General features: G+C 44.1%; 1 long non-coding RNA gene across 1 annotated transcript; it reads left to right on the plus strand.

Annotated features, from left to right (window-relative positions):
• The first annotated feature begins 9457 nt into the window (after positions 1–9457).
• On the plus strand, positions 9458–16452 carry LOC121141744. Its single transcript, XR_005878683.1, has 4 exons — positions 9458–9569; positions 11301–11406; positions 11692–11762; positions 16257–16452. It is a non-coding gene; the product is annotated as an uncharacterized LOC121141744 (long non-coding RNA).
• The last annotated feature ends 365 nt before the right edge of the window (positions 16453–16817 follow it).

Raw genomic sequence — 16817 nt, forward strand, 5'->3', positions numbered from 1 at the left:
GACAAGACTGTAAAGTCCTCAGAGATTGGAGGCCAACGGCGAACAAGTTGGCTGCGTTTGGTTTATTACAGTGAGTGCCATCTCTCTGGTGCAGATTGTTGGTAAGATGGACTGCACTTGAAGGGTCTCTACAAGTCTCTACAACAATGGAAATTCTGCATCTGGGGACATCCAATCTGGAAGAGTGGACACTCTCCTCACCGCACGGCTTTGTGTGGAGGAAAGCTCTGGATAAATCCCGGGTGGTGGCGGTGTTGCTGATGGGGTCTTGGAGCATCTCCCAGCCACACACAAGCCAACGGGCTCCCCACTCTGCCTACAAGCGCACTGCACCCAAATCAATGATTAATCGTTGAAAAAGTCTGAAAAATGGATATCCCTTTGACCTTTCTAAGGTTTGTCATTTAGTTGACATACCCATTACCTCGAAAATCAAACGTGTTTGTCTAAACATTATTCTGATGTTTGCTTTGGACACTAAAGGGCAGCCGGCTGACCACCGACCCGCTGACAGTGATCAATTCCGTCGCCAATCTTGTCACTTCCCCTGTTTATTCTGCTATCAATCTCTTCTTTGCCTGCCACCACAGCCACTTTCTGCTGCTCAGGCGCTTTTAAAGCTAACAATAATCCAATTTAGAATTGATCAATGAGAATGTGTGGTCCGTCAGCAAAATGACCAAGTCTGTGAGTAACCGTTGACCACAGTCAGGGTGTGTTCTATATGGGGACCGAAGGCAAATTTTAATTAATTAATTAAATGTAAATAGCACTCAAGCCTCCTCCCTGGGGATTTCTGGTGAAACCCTTTAACTATTATCATCACAGAAACGGGGGACCAGGCCCCTTCACCATTGCTAGAGTCCAGGAGAATGGCGACTTTGAGAACCTTACATGGTGCTGGAACTGGTTTGTGACGGTAGTCTGTGATGTGGAAGCCAACAGCGTGGTTGTGCTTGAAATGTGTCGTATATAACCAAGGAAATGAATTTTCAGCATTCCCGACTTTAAAGTTAAATAGCCCCATGTGGCTATCAGCTACAGAGTATGACAGTGAGTTTTACAAGGCTGAAAGTTTTGAAAGAACCTGAAACCCAACGATGCTGTGAATCATGTCATGCCGTCTAGATGTCAAGTGTCAGTGGTCCAGGTTCTCACCCTATCCATCAGGGCTATCCACCAGGCAGAAAAGCTAAGAGAGATAGTCTGCTGTTTTCCCCTCGACCAAGCAGCCTTCCTGGTCCATGGTGGCCAGAGGGACTGGTTACTGTTCCGTATGTCCTGTCTGTGCCCAGCAGAGGAGAGTACAGGGCTGGGGAGAGAGGTGGACTAAAAGCCTCTGGCGTGTGCCCCATTTTCTAACTCAGCTGGTGCACTTGGGTCTCAGGGCCAAGAGGCTCCCAGTGTTAGGACGTTTTTGAACTACTGTTTTCTGGTTCAGGGCTTGGCTAGCACCTGTGTTCCCTTCTGTCAGTCTCAAACTCAACTTTAGCCAAATCCAAATTTGATACATTTCTTAGTTGACTAGAAGAATCATTCTTTATTTTTAGGAAAGTCTGCCTGTCTCTGTCTCTCAGTGTGTGTGTGTGTGTGTGTGTGTGTGTGTGTGTGTGTGTGTGTGTGTGTATGTTTATGCACATACGTTATGGTGCCACGTGTGGAGGAGGTCTTTGCCGTAACTTGTTTGAGACAAGATAATTTGGCATTCAACACTGTAAATACAAGGATAGCTGGCCTGCAAGCTCCTGGTCTTGCTCCTCTCTCTGGCTCCACATCCCATCAAGGACACTAAGATTACAGGTTGGGTTGCTGTGTCTGACTTTTATCACGTTTGGTCCTTATACTTGAACAGTCCTCTCACTCAGTAGCTCGCTAGCCCCCCAACATTTCTTAGGTATGCTTTGTGAATGTTAAAACCAATAGGTTTTTAAAAAACTAATGTTTAAAAACTTAATGTTCACAAGATTTGGACCATGTCACAATATTTTTTTAAAAAAAGCTTAAATTTCTACTTTGAACTTCAAACTTTAAGGAATAAATGGAGGACAAATGGAAACACTTTACAGTGGTTATGAGATAATCAGTGGAGTTTTTAAATTTATTTTTAATGGTTTGCTTGTTTTCATTTCATGTGTATGAGTGTTTGCCTATGTGGTTAGGGGTATACTGTGTAGATGCAGTGCCAACACACGTCAAAAGAGGACATCGGATCCTCTGAAACTGGAGTTACGGAGTTGTGAGCCTGTCACTGGGAACGCCTGTGGGTGCTGGGAAGCTAACCTGGGTCCTTTGCCAGAGCAGCCAGTGCTCTTAAATTCTGAGCATCTCTCCAGCCCTAGCATTTTTTTCAATGGTACGCCAGAGAACTATTGTTGTACAGGGTAAGGCATTTGGATTTTCCCTTGAAAGAAATGCTAAAGCTCTTATTTTTACTTTTTACATACTGACAATACGAATGAAAGTCAAAACAAAAGCTGATTCTTATTTACGTAAATTCAAAAAAATTTTAAAGGCAGGAATTTATTTCCTGAAAAAAAAATCTTAGAAAGGACAACGCTTTTCGGTGTGGAGGATGTGTTAGTGATGTTAGCTGTTCTTGAAAACAAATGCTTGATTGGCAGCAACTTGAGAAGGAAGGGTTAGCCGTGGCTCACAGTTGGAAGGAGCACAGCCCTTCATGGTTGGGAAAGTGTGTGACAGATGGCTCCATGGTCGCAGGAGAGTGCAGCCTAGACGCCACACTGCCTCAGGCTGAGGTGAAACAGGAAGTACAGGACAGACAGGGAGTGCAGAGCAGACAGGGAGTGGAGAGCAGACAGGAAGTGGAGAGCAGACAGGAAGTGCAGAGCAGACAGGGAGTGGAGAGCAGACAGGAAGTGGAGAGCAGACAGGAAGTGGAGAGTAGAGGGGAAGTGGAGAGCAGACAGGAAGTGGAGAGCAGACAGGAAGTGCAGAGCAGACAGGAAATGGAGAGTAGAGGGGAAGTGGAAAGCAGACAGGAAGTGGAGAGCAGATAGGAAGTGGAGAGTAGAGGGGAAGTGGAGAGTAGAGGGGAAGTGGAGAACAGACAGGAAGTGGGGAGCAGACAGGAAGTGCAGAGCAGACAGGGAGTGGAGAGCAGACAGGAAGTGCAGAGCAGACAGGGAGTGGAGAGTAGAGGGGAAGTAGAAAGCAGACAGGGAGTGGAGAGCAGACAGGAAGTGGAGAGTAGAGGGGAAGTGGAAAGCAGACAGGAAGTAGAAAGCAGAGGGGAAGTAGAAAGCAGACAGGGAGTGGAGAGCAGACAGGAAGTGGAGAGTAGAGGGGAAGTGGAGAGCAGACAGGAAGTGGAGAGTAGACAGGAAGTGCAGAACAGAGAGGGAGTGGAGAGTAGACAGGAAGTGCAGAGCAGACAGGGAGTGGAGAGTAGAGGGGAAGTAGAAAGCAGACAGGGAGTGGAGAGCAGACAGGAAGTGGAGAGTAGAGGGGAAGTGGAAAGCAGACAGGAAGTAGAAAGCAGAGGGGAAGTGGAGAACAGACAGGAAGTGGAGAGTAGAGGGGAAGTGGAGAGTAGAGGGAAAGTGGAGAGCAGACAGGAAGTGGAGAGCAGACAGGAAGTGGAGAGTAGAGGGGAAGTAGAGAGCAGACAGGGAGTGGAGAGTAGAGGGGAAGTAGAGAGCAGACAGGAACTGCAGAGCAGACAGGAAGTGGAGAGTAAAAGGGAAGTGGAGAGTAGAGGGGAAGTGGAGAACAGACAGGAAGTGGAGAGCAGAGGGGAAGTGGGGCTTGACTATAGAACCTCAAGGGCGATTCCCAATGACTCCCTCCCTCCAGCAAGGCCCCAACTTCTGAAGGCTACAGTCTTCCACAACAGTGCCACCAGCAGGGACAAATGTCCAACATATAAACTATGTCACATTCATACCACAACAGAGGCTTTAAAAATGATTTCTTTAAAGCTTCATGTGGCATACAGTAAGGTTTGACAAGGACAACAGACATAATTTAGAGTGGGTAGGTCTTTGGGTTTAATGAAGTTTATACAGGTATACACAATATATTTATAGATAGTTCATGGTTTAACTACCCAGAAAGACAGCTGCCATTTCTTTATATTTCCTTCCAGTATTCATTTTTATATAATGTTATATGTTTATTAGTGTATAATATATACACATTATAAAATATATTTAATATATATCTATTATATAATATATGATGACATATCCAATATACTATTATATAAAACAAATACTATTTGCTTTTAATATAAATATAACCACCATGTGTGTGTTATATTTATCTTGCTTTTGGTTTAATGTTATAAAATGTATTTCCCATGTCTGCACAATCTTTATAACTTTAGGAACACATAGCTTAGTGGAAGTGACTGCATAATTCATATAACTTACATGTTTTAGTTTGGTACTAGAGTTCTTTCTTCCTTTTTGCTCTTATAACTAATGCTTCACAATATTCAGGATTATTTTCTTAGGCTTCCTTCCTCAATCAGAGGAATTATTGAGAATAAGCACTTTGAGGCTTTTTGTCAAATTGCTTCCCAAAGGGATTGTTCCAGAATGGCAGCAGTATTGGAGCACACCCTTTCAGGATTCTTTGTCATCAGGCGATACCATTAAAAAAAACCAACTTGTTAATTTTATAGGGGTCAAATGCTGCTCCATGAAAGCTGCCTGTGCCATTCTTTGATTACTAGTGGAGGAAAGCATTTCCCACACATTGGTTGATTGGCCGTGTTTCCATGTCAGGTGGCCTATACACATTCTTCACCAGTTTATCTATGGGGCTTTAACATGTTAGCGTGAACCATGATGGATTTCTTCATACCAAGGGGTATTTATTACTTTGTCAATGTGATATTTCCCATGACATGTTTCCCCCAAACAGGACAGCTGCTCTTTGTTTTTCTTCTCTGTATCTATATTGAATGGACAAGAACTTAAATTTTTAACAAATAGGTTAATGCTTTTATTCTAAGTGGTAAGTTGTATCTACTCCAAGGATTATAAATACTTATTCAATTTTATTCTTGATTTCTTATGTATTAATACTTATGTTTAATTTTTAAAATCTTTTAGGATTTATTTTGGTGAATGCTTTTAGTGAGAATCCAAGTAAGTGAATGATGTGACTTGAGTCTAAAGTGTGTCCCCTCAAACTCAAGTATTTCAGCACTTGGTCCCCAGTTGGTGTCAAAGATATAAGTGACTGTGGACTTTTTTTAGATTCATTTATTATGTATACAGTATGTCTACATGCCAGAAGGCGGCACCAGATCTCATTACGGATGGTTGTGAGCCACCATGTGGTTGCTGGGAATTGAACTCAGGACCTCTGGAAGAGCAGCCAGTGCTCTTTACTGCTGAGTCATCTCTCCAGCCCTTCTGAGGCTAGCTAGAGGAGTCATCAGGGCTGTAGGGTCGGGGCTGGAGGCTTCTATCTGAGCCAACCTGTCTCTGTTTTCTGTTTCTCCAAGATGAGTGGGAGCAGCTGTGGGATGGGTGATGTTTCCATGGGAACAGAGCCACCCGCAGCCGTGATGCCCTTTGTGCTCTGTGACCCTTAAACCAGAGACAGAACCAAGTCTTCTTCCTTTAAATTGGGTCTTCTAGGTGTTTGGCCACAACTATGACAAAAAATAACTTTGTAAAAATAATTTACATATTAAATAGATGCATAAAAGTTATATATGTACATAAAGTATACAATTTTCCCAGGTTAGCTAGCCTTTGCTCATTCATTTAAAATATTTCTTAAAGAATAAATAATATAATATGTTTCTTTTACATACATTAAAGGAACCCCGGCCATATATATATGTATGTATGTGTATGTGTGTATTTAGTTCACTTCTTGATTTAGTTTGATCTGCTGGTTTTCGGTTTAACTTTGTTTCAGAATTCTAGTGCTTTACTTATCAATTTGTAGCATGCATTGTTGACAGGCAGGTGTAGATTATCTCTGTTTTACCACCACCCCCAAGACTGCCTTGCTCTGGTGAGCACTGGGAAGAGCGTCGGTGACTGACTTTTAAACACCACATTTGAAGTTCAGTCGTTTTCAGATTGTTAAGACGGAGCAAATCTTTCAGCGCACACACTCTTCTTGTCTGAAAGGCTGTACCCTAGCTCCCGCTTCTGCAGGCCTCCCCTATGCTCCCTGTGCTCCCTGTGCTCCCTGAGCTCCAGTGCTCACCCGCTGTGCTCCTTCAGCTCCATGGATCACCTGCTGTGTTCCTTCAGCTTAAGTGCTCACCTACTGTGCTCACCCACTCACTGCCTTTGATCATGGTTGTTTGTGGGAAATCTTGTTTCTATGTACTTACATATTTGCATTCAGTTCTTGAAGATCTGGGCCTGCAAATCTGCTGGAGATCACAGGAGATCAGATAGGCCAGGAGGAATATATAACACATGAAAAGAACCACACCACACACCAATGCCTACCTGTGTATGTGTGGACTTTTGGACCTAGGGATTACTCATCGGGACATGCCAACTCAGTGCAGGCTGGGGTCCCTCAGCATGCTGATCAGAAGCAGACACCCTCTGTGGGGGGCTCTAGGTGAAAGTAACATTGAGTAGAGGTGCAGGGACACTGCCGTTTGCAGATGCATTGCCAGGGACACTGCAGTTTGCAGATGCATTGCCAGGCTGCACTAGGCCTGTCATGCATGCTGCCTGGTCGCTGGAAGACTTACTAAATTGTGCATTATTTATTCTCCCAGCAGAGATGCTGAGTAGTTTCCTCAGAGTCAGGAAGTAGGAATTTGACTTCTCATCCAAGGAGGCTGCTCTCTCAGAGACAGGCTGGAGCTGGATAAGGCTAACACATGCTTATCTGAGGGGGGGGCTCTTTTAGAATGCTGAGGAGTGAGTGGAGTTAGGAAGAGCAATACTGTTGCCTAGGTTGAGACAGGGTGGGAGGTGGAGCCTTCAGGGAGTGTGTACCAGAGAAGGTTCAGACGGGAGGAATTTTTCAGTCCGGTTTTGTAGAGGAATCACATCAACCCAGCAGATCTCAGCACACATTCATGGTGGGAAGAGGGGTGACAAAATCCACAAACAAAACAAGAGCAGAAACAAGAAAAGCATTGGTACCAACTGTTAACGAGTTAGGAACTGCACACTAAGACTGACCAGCTGTACTCTGGGCACTGCTGTAGGCCACCACTCAATAGAAATGGCTGTACCTGGACATTCTGAACGGGAGTACAGCAGGGGGAGCTAACCAGGTACTGGGCAGGCTTCCGTTAAATTCTCCGTGATGTTCTCAGGGTGGAATAAAGTGCAGCCTAGGGGGAGTTTGAAAAGCGGGCTCTACATGGGGCAGGACAGGGGCAAGCTGGCCAGCTGGTCAGGCCCTGATTGGCTGTGAACAGAGGAGCATGCTGTCTGATGCGACCAGTGGGGAAGACGGTAGTTTTCTTCTTCCAGGGAGGGGCATGCCAGTCTGAGGAATCAAACCCACCCCTGTCTTGTAAACAGCCGGCGGGTGGATTGAGAAAAAATGGCTTCACGGATGGGAAGTCCTAGACTACAGTAGCTGGTCAGATTTTTCTGTCTCATCTACTGTGTGACATTTTTTTCACACACTCAGATGGTGGTAAAATCATCTCCTTTTACTTTTTAAAAATAGCTCAGGACGAACGGCAGACAGGGTCTCCTTGGAAGTCTGTTTAATCGTGCTGTTTTGTTTATGGTCTTAATTGTACAATTTCAATAGCGTCAAAGTTTTTTAGAGGAAACATTTCAAATTAATATAAATAAATTTACATGTCTCAGCATAAATATCTCACTGGGAAGACAGGTTTCTGCTCAGGATGTGAGAACCATTAGACCCTCCGGCTCAAGCCAGCTCTGTGGTTGGGTCTGGGAGGTCAGTTCCGAGGTCCCCTAGCCACTTACATACCTACACCCCACTCAATAGATGTCAGTTTGTTGTTAAGATAATAACCTCTCCCCACAGCTGTGTCCCCTGATGGTCTGGTCAATATATTCATAGAATGTAATTAAACTATATCACATCCATGACAGGAAATTGATGACCTTTTAATTATTTCAAGATAACTGGATGTGTAATCACTTTCTCTGTAAAACATGTGAGAACGGTGTGTTTGGAATAAATCAGGGCTCAGGATATAAATATTTACTTGCTTCCCCTGCAAGCTGCATTCCCATGCTCTTCGCACGAGTCAGGAAACAATTCGGAAAGCCAGTGTGAGATACATAGGAGGCAAATATTGAGTGAATCGTGTTCAGTGGCACTTTCTTATGAGCAGAATCTGGAAATATCCAGCAATGCCACCATAATGTTTTTTTTTTTCTCCATGGAAAAGCCCACAAGTGTTTTTAAGTCTGTCTGGTAGGAAACACATAGAAAGTAATGCGTTAGCCGTGTTTGGCTGTACTGGAGAGTGCCTCTAAAATCAGAGCTAGGACTACCATCCTGGGAGGAGACTGGGCCTTCTCATGTGCTGTTTGGGGTGACATCTTCTGATTTTCACAGGAGGCCCATTATCCAAACCCAGTGCATGGCGAGTGAGTGTTCTAGAAGAATGCTTCTGTCACTTTTCTGGTTTTGTGGCCAAAGACTTGGCAAGGGGCACCTTCCAAATGGGGGCATTTATCCTGGCTCCAGTCTGGGGGTGTGCAGTCTGTTGAGGGGGGAGGTGTGGGGAGCCTGTGGCAGCAGGAGTGTGGGGTGGGGGTGGGGTCCTCACATCGCAGCCGGCCGAGACACCCAGAGCAGGGAGTAAGGGTGCTCCTCTGACTGTCTTTTCTCTTTATTAAATCAGAGCCCCCCAGCCCGTGTGATGGCGCCCCTCTGTGTTCAGGGGGGAGTTTTCCATCCTCACCTATCCCTCTCTGGGAACACCCCCACACGCACCCCCAGAAGTGTATCTCCTGGGTGGCTCTTAATCCAATCAATTTAATGACCAAGATTAACCCACTGGGTAGATAATGGGCCACAATGTCTTCAGTTACAACTTAATTCTCAAAATTGGTATCGTATGACTTTCAGATTGTTCTCATTTAAGCTGTGTATTTTGTAACTTCTTTGAGCAAGAAAAGCCCCAGCTTCTATGTGATACACTGGCTAGAACAACAGAGCCCACCCCAACAGCAGTGTTTTCTCTGCAGTCTGGTACAGAAGGCTGTTTTGTCTCTGCTCATGGGCACTCACCCACCTCCTCAGCGTTGTCCATTAGCAGAAAAAGTGACTGGGCGACTGTTTGAAAAATTATCTGCTTAATCTTGGCCTGAAGTCCCAGTCAGAAAAATTAATGTGGAGTGGGATGATTTCAGTAGGAAAACGCGGGGTGAGTGGTTGTGATTCATTGCTGGGCATATTAAATGTATGAGCTTTGCCTGGAAGCACTTCTCTACTGCAGGTATTCGTAAGCAAATCAGTTCAGTGCCTTGCACACGTCGGATTTAAACTTTTCCTCTCTTTAAAAACAGTTCACGTGTGTTTTCAAGCATCTCCTGAGCCATAGGTCCCCTTTGGAACGCAGGTTAGAATCTCATGGCCCACTTCTTTCATTGTGGAGAGCACTGTGGAGAAAGGTGAGTGTTAAAATGCTGTGACTCGATTCCGTTTCTTGATTTCTGAAGCTGTCTTGCTATACAGCTTGGGCTAGACTTGGTATCGTTCCCTCTTATTCTCCTGATGTCTTGATGCCCCAAGTCCTGGGAGAACAGGGGTGCACTGCCACACCTGGTTATGGCACTACCCTGACACCTTAGTGACTTAGAGTATAGATCCAATGTTCCTTAGCCAAAGAGTCTGGGCTCAGAGTGACTGGGTCTTAGAATATCATTTGTTCGTGTGTTATATGTATGTGTGTGTATCTATCTATTCATACTCATACTACCTATATATACAAACATACATACATATACACACACATATATACATATATATATATATATGTATCTACAGAGAGAGGGGGGATTTTTAGAGATGAGATACATGGAAGTCTCATATGTATATCATATATACATACAGAGAGATGGGTAATTTTAGAGATGAGATGCAGGGAATATATATATATATATATATATATATATTTCCACCTTACACATGTGATCATTTTATAAAACATTTCCCAGTGTGCCTCTGTTCTATGACCTGTCATAATAACATCAGATATGGAATTTTCTACTTACTGTGTCACAGATATGGAATTTCTACTTCCAGTGCCATGTCAGCGCTCAGAAAGTTTTAGATTTTTATCACATTTTGAGTTTAGGATTTGGGGGTTAGAGACTTTCCACGTGATATGCCAGGAAAGACACAGGCAAGCTGCTTCTATACTCTTCCCCAAGTGTATGTGTGGGTAAAGACAGAATTGTAACTAGTGCTGTATTACAAATGTCTGCTCACCATGGATAGGGCATTCATAAGAGATCAAAGAAACAAATGCACTCAACTCTAGGCTTGAGAGCATGGCTGTCATTTACAGGAGTGTGGGTGATCCATGTAGTCACATTGCTGAAAAGACACACCCATCGGGGTAAGGACTTAGGAGCCTGTATCCCAGGAGCCCCATGCATAAGCTATAGGCAGCTACCTTGGAGGAGTCTCCTCTCCCTCAATAATTCCTCTTTGTTTATATAGTTCCCAGGGGGGGCTCAGGAGCCTTGGATCTCTCTGGGCCTCCTGCCCTGTCTGAGTTTCTTTAGCTTCTTTGCTTGAGGACGAAAGGTTTCCTCTTGGAAGAAACAGCTACCCAGCAAATGGAAAGCAGACCCTCCCCCACCTCGATGCCACAGCAAGAATGTAAGGTACCAGATGCTAGTAGATGACATCTGTTTTCTCATTCTCGTCAGTTCTTTGAGAGTTTCCTACAGTGCATTTTGATCACATTTGTTCCCAGCCTCAACTTCTCAGAGCTTCAACTCTCTTTCCTACCTGCCCAGCTTAAAAAAATCCATCAAGTCTAATTTTTCTGCCCATGTACTCTTGGGCACGTGGCCTTTCAGTAGAGTGTCGTCAACCCGTCAGGGCTGAACTCCTTAAGAAAACTAGCCCTTCCTTCTCAGTAGCTATTGGTTTCCCTTAGGGGCTGGGCTTTGCCCCCACCTCCATTCTCTATGCCGGGACCTTGTCTGGCGTGTGTCTATACAGGTGTCAGTTGCTACGAATTCTTACATGCAATGCTCTCCTGCATCTGGAAAAGACAGTTTCTTCGTGGTCACTGTCACCCATGGCTCTTACAGCTCAAGTTCATTGCTCTTAGAATATTAGGAAGAAAAGTGAACTCGGGGACTACTCACACTTTCCCCCTTCTGCAGTTCTGAGTGACCGACACAGAGCAGGTTTGAGAATGACTATGAAGAAAAGCACAGCTAACACGAGGAGAGCCATGGATGAGACGATCGAAGCATCTTCTTCTGGGCTGTAAGCTTCTTGATTGGGGGAAAAGTTATTTCAGTGGCCTAATTTCCTGTGTGTATATATCAAATGACACCCGAATCAAGGTAAAACCTAACCTCTTTCCATTTCCTGTTGTAAAATTGCCAAGGTGGGCACTTTTTAAGTGATGCCAGGATTCATATAACGGGAAAATTGATGCACAGTGATATTTATCTTACAATAGAATTTTGAAGATGTCTCCCACCCTTAGAAAGAATAAGTCCATTTTGTGTTTCCCTATATCTAATCATTTGTTAATACTATTTCCAGTTGGTGACTTAAATTGCTTAGTTCTGATCACTGTGTGTTGGGAAGTGGCAAATGAGTTTCCAGGCCTCCAGGTAGGTAGTCTTACTTAACTCAAAGGCTTTAGCAGTAAAGGGGCTTGGGGATTTTTGTGCATATACCTGTATGACCTGCCTACTGCACAGACAGACCTTCAGCTCTCCTTCACCACGCCCTAACAGCACGGACTCTGCAGTCCATGGTCATCTCACTGCCTTCTACCTGTGACAACTTTCCTTTTATTAATTCTTCATTCAAATATTATATCAATACCACTGTGTACCAAGTACTAAGCTAAGGTTGTGAAAGCTGGGGATTCTGGCTCATTCAGAAGCAGCTCACAAGAGACTAAAGCACTGTGCAGGGTGAAATTCTGTGGGGGGGGGCGCTTAACCTAGCACATGCAAGGTTCAAGCCCTAGAAACCCATCTTGCCAGAAGCCAGTAAACAAAACACAAAAATAACGGAGAAATACGATCCCAGATTGCAAAAAGTACCAGTGGCATAATAGATGGAATACAAGAAAACAGTGATGTAAGACAGGAAGGAAGGAAGGGAGGGAGGAAGGGAGGAAGGAAGGAAGGAAGGCAGGAAAGAAGGAAGGAAGAAAGAAAGAGGGGGAGGAGGGATTGACTTTAGACCAAGTGGCAGAGAAGGCCCGTTTGGGATGATGATGATGATGATGAAGGAACAGCAATGTTCTGTGCAAGAACATTCCAAACCCAGGGCAAATGTGCTCTGGTCCAATAGGCACCAATGATGTCAGCAGAAAAGACTGGGCGTGGTTGTGTCCTACAGAGAAAGGGTAAGACATGATAAGATGTGGCTTGACCACGTGTTAAAGCTGAGGAAGGCAGCTTGACACCATCCCAACAAGAAACAGGAAACACAAATGAGTTTAGAAACTCTTTAAAAATACAATGTTAAAAAAGTCTCCTCACACAGAGAATATTCTGGTTATTTGTAGAATTTCCCAGTAAGTTACATAAATACCTCTGATCCTAGCATTGGTTTCGAACATGTTTGCTATTACATAGGGGTGGTGAGGCCTGCAGATCCAGAGAGGACGGATAGAAAACAGATGGGTTCTTAGCTACCACACAAAGGAGGCCTGCCACGCTGTGGGGAGGCAAACACACAGTGACCAGGAGGCGGAGGCGGGAAGGGTGAACTGTGGCCAGGTTCTTCAGCGTGGTCTCTGAGGGACGGGACGGTGACTCATGACAAGCGGGTGGAGCGGGGGGTAGGATGCATTCATTACTTTGCTAGTTGACTAATGTCAGCGGACCTGTGGGTGTTGTCTCTCACTGAGTCCATCCCCAATGAGCTTGGGTGCAGGCTGAAGAGCCTGGCACCTGTGTTCCAAGGACGTGCCCATGGGGAGCTGATGGCAGTCCCTTGGAGTTCTGCAAAGATATCAATGTAACAAGATATGGAAGACAGGAAACATGGCTAAGGGCATTGGGTTGGCAGCCAAGCCTGCTTACCTGAGTTTGATCCCCAGAGCTCCCTGACGCCCGTAAGCCGTCCTCTGCCATCCACATACACACCATGGCACACACATGCCCGTATATATTACACACATATAGTGTGTGTGTGTGCACAAAATAAGCAAATAAAAATGAAATAAAATTTAAGGGCAAGATTAGTTCATACACTACTCTTTAGAGTAGTTTTTAAAGTTCATGATACTACTATAGACTTGAGACTGACGTCACAAGAATGTCAAAAGAAGGTCACAGCCCACACTCACTCAGGGACCTGCTACAGTCATCTTCTATGCATAATGGAAGTCTGCTTCTCTTGTGACTCCTTTTAGTCATTTAAGTAATTTTTCTTGCATTTCCTACAAGGCCCACCAAAAGTAGATAGAAATTGAAAAAAAAGGTTGAAACCATTCATGTCTGAACCCAAGGAGCCCTTTCAATTTTGCCAAAGTACACTATTGGCTCTTGACTTTCCTTAGAGGTTAAGAAGGTTCCTTTCTAGCCTGAGTTTGTTAGTTTAATTCTTTAATTGTTAAATGAATTTAATAATTTTTCTGACTCTGAATGGTCATATGCTCTCACCTTTAACTTGTGAATTATATTGTTTGGTTTTCTCATGTTAATTCCTCCTTGCATTCCTAGAAGATAGACAGATTTATGTGTGCCCTTTTGTATGAGTACCTGATATCGTAACAAAGGACAATGGGTCTTCCCCAAGTTCACATGGTTGAATGATGGTCACCAGACCCATGGGCAACTGACTCCACCTAAAGCAAAGTCCCTCTGAGGTGATTTACGGTGCTCACTTCCTCGATGTGAATTCTGTGCTTGTTTAAGGTGTCACCCCCAGAGTTGAGTGTAGTTAAAAACGGACAGACAAACAGGAAATACTACTCTTTACCGGTTGCCTGTTGTCTGCCTTGGCTTGGAAATGACTTTAAGCTGTGAAGGAATTGTTCTCTAACTTCCTTCTATAAATGTTAACATTTGACTTTAACCACATCTGGGAGCTGTCATTGTAACTGTCTAGAAGCAAAGGTGTTCACTGAGATGAGCAGTCCTCTTTAGAACAATATGCCTTTCCCTTGCAACTTTGTATCAGCTCTTGTGTTGCACATGAAATGCACGTGTGCAGGTTGGTAACCCATCCACCAACCCTACGTTTTCACGACTATTTCTTCACTCTAACAACTTGTGAATTTTCTGGAGTTCTCTATGTAACTTTTATTTCATCCCTTCCAGCGGTTGGTTAGTTCTTAGTTTTTCATGCCTTATTGTGTGGGCGAGGTACTCTGCTGAGCAGAAGTTTGTCATGTCTCTGGCTTATGATTTTCCCTTTTAGGTGACACTATTGACTTCCAATCATTAGTCATGACTTGAATAAAGTCCTCTTACCCTATATGGTAGTTTGAATGTAATTGGCCCCCATAATCTCATAGGGAGTGCCACTCTTAGGAGGTATGGCTTTGTTTGATTGGGTGTAGCCTTGTTGGAGGAAGTGTGTCACTATGGGGGTGGGCTTTGAGGTTTCCTATGCTCAGGATACTGCCCAGTGTCTTAGTCGACTTCCTGTTCCTGCCAGCCGAGATGTAACCAGCATCATGTCTGCCTGCATGTAGCCATGCTCCCCACCATGGTAGTGGGCTGAACCTCTGAAACTGTAAGTGAACCATCCTAATTAAATGTTTTCTTTCCAATAATTGCTTTGGTCATGGTGTCTCTTCACAGAAATAGAAACCCAAACTACAACACCATATTAAAGACTTCTCTACCTGTAACATGAGTTCTAATAGGTCTTAATAATAAAAGCCTGGGGTCAGACATATGGAAAAATGTGGAGAGAGCAGAGAGACCTAATCTCTACCTCATTAGCTTCCCATTGGAAAACACAGCAGAGTTTCTATTTCCTCCCCCATATCCTCTACGCCCACCCATCTCACTTCCTGTCTGTCTGTACAGACCTCCAGACCTCTATGGTTAGTTAGTGGCAAGCTCCACCCTCTGATCTTCAGACAGTCTTTATTTGTACAAACGAGACATCACCACACACTACACCTCTAAATTTTTCATGATTTTTTGTCATGCTTCCAAGTATCAAGTTTCACATTTGTAGTTCACTCCTCAGTTTTCTACAGAACATTCCCTATGGTTCTTTTTTCTCATACAGTAATCTGCGAATGTTATTTCATAATGTTTATCTGCTCTTGTATTCCTGAGAGACTCATACAATGACACCTTGTACTGATTTTCTAGTCATCACCAATATTTTACCTAAGATTTTTGCGTTTATAATTAATCTACATATAGATTGACCTGGAATAGTTTTTCCTAGTGTCCTTGTCTAGTTTATGGGTTATATACAATTTATAAACTGAAGTGAGGAGTTTTCCCTAGGATGCTTGGTATAAACATGCACACTGTGGGGAGTACGCCTATGTGACTTCATATAGCTCTCCACAGTCTAGCTTCAGACACTCCGGTAGAGGGGGCGGCTTAGGGAGGCTTTTCTTTTCATTTCAATCCTTGGGATTGAGGCTGGGCCAAAGGAACCTGTATCTCTGCCTGTTTGCTAACCTTGAGGTATGCTTGGACTTGGCCTTAAACCTCTTTAGGTCCAATCAAATAGCAGTTCCCAGACCATCTCCTTGTTCCGCTGAGAGAACTAAAGAAACCAGTGAAGACCCTAAAATAAAAGCGAGGCAATCAGAGGCTGTGAACTCTCTGCTGTTTGTGGCCGCAGGGAGGAAACCCTGAGGATCCTGCCATGGTTAGAATCCATAGTTAACAATGGTGAATAAAACCACATCTTATTTCCCACCTGGGTTTCTGTTTTTACAGAGAATCCGGGGGAAACTCAATCATCAAAGTCTGTGGAAAAACACAAAGTCAAATACTAATTTTATTTTTTATCTTGGAAAAAAAAGTCTGTATCATAATAGAATCCCTCAAGACACCAGCTTGAGTCACAGCCCTCTGAGTTGCCAGAGTCCAACACAAGGCCTCGGTGTTCAGGCCTTCAATAAGTGACTGTGTGTGTGAAGATGTTTGCTCTCCTCCAAACAGGTGACCAAATCAGTGTCCGAGGCCAGGCCAGGAGTGCCCTATTTTTAGAAGAGATGGTTCATTCATTTCTACGTGACACAGAAGCGACTCAGACAAGCAAACCAAATGATGATAGATGGAAGTGCTTGTTTTGGACACTGTTTCTGTCCCTTGCATGACCATGTTAATTTGTAACATTAAAATTCCCTTTAAACAATGAGTGGACTTGCTTTCACTGCTTGCATTTCTTACCTTGGCCTTTTGGTGTCATTCTGAGATTAATCTGAGGAGTGTAGGAAACCGGGGAAATTAGCCTCCAGACTCTGGGTCTCAGGGAAATTAGCCTCTAGACTCTGGGTCTCATCGGTTTCTTCCTTGAAGCGAGGATGATTCTGCCAGGTCACCACCTCCTCCAGGCTTTCTTATGTTCACCTGTGGATGTGGCATGCGACCTGGGAAATCTCAGTGGAAGCTCTCGAGGCAGGGACAGCAAGCCCAGCCTCGGCTTCTACAGACAGCACAGAGAGAACTTAGCTGAACTATTTGCTTGCTGTGTAAGAGACGTGAAGCTAGAGCTGCTTG

Source organism: Mesocricetus auratus, unplaced genomic scaffold (genome assembly GCF_017639785.1).
Source record: "Mesocricetus auratus isolate SY011 unplaced genomic scaffold, BCM_Maur_2.0 Super-Scaffold_100008, whole genome shotgun sequence".
Classification (NCBI taxonomy): domain Eukaryota; kingdom Metazoa; phylum Chordata; class Mammalia; order Rodentia; family Cricetidae; genus Mesocricetus; species Mesocricetus auratus.